Genomic DNA, 894 nt, shown 5'->3' on the forward strand with positions numbered 1-894 from the left:
ATAATAATCTGTTAGTTATGGACATGACTTTTAAGGAATGTGTCAGGTGCAGGTGTACGGTCAGCATGCATGTGCTTTTAAATTAGATTAATCCTAAATGGGCTAACACCAGATTTTATCCCAGCAGATCATCTTTAGGCTCCAACAGCGATAGATGCATATGACATAAACATCCAACACAGTGACTGATCAATATTTAGAAAAGTTTTAATCAAACCTAAACTTGGACTTTGGATTCACGGCTCCACTTGTGGCAGTCCAAAGATTCCACCGATACACATGATTACAGCGTGTTTCTCAAGAGGGAGCACTCCTAATCTAGATATCTGAAAGATTCACTTTTAACTCCAACCCAGTCACCCATATAGTCTCCCGTTGACTTTAGGGGGCGTGTCAGCCTCACACAGGCCATGTGTTGGCTAGTTGGTCATGTGACAACGACCTTAAAAAAAAAAGAAAGAAAAAGGAAAATGCCAGTGTTTGATCACATCACCGGGAAATATGAAAGAAAATATATCTGCACTAAACAGTGGGTATTTTCACATTTAATATTATGATGTCCTCTAATATTTTTTGCTTTCACTGCATGGTCATCTGGAGGCAGTTAATACAAAATGTTAATATTCCTCTGACGGCTTAGCCTACTTTGTGGTACTCAGCGCGGGCTTTTTGGCGAGCTTATTTTATACTTAATAGTATTTTATCCTCCATTACATCACCGCGATCCTCCTACAATGTTTTATATGGCAGGCTGACTTTGTTTTTGCACATTACAGCACTCTGGTGAAATAAAAGGGCTTTTTGTTGTTTGCATAAAAAGCCTTTAAAAAAAAAAGTAAGGACATTTAATGAGTGTGCTGTTAATATGAGCAGTTTCTGTGGCTTTCACTTTCA

This window comes from Maylandia zebra, linkage group LG10 (genome assembly GCF_041146795.1).
Source record: "Maylandia zebra isolate NMK-2024a linkage group LG10, Mzebra_GT3a, whole genome shotgun sequence".
Taxonomy (NCBI): domain Eukaryota; kingdom Metazoa; phylum Chordata; class Actinopteri; order Cichliformes; family Cichlidae; genus Maylandia; species Maylandia zebra.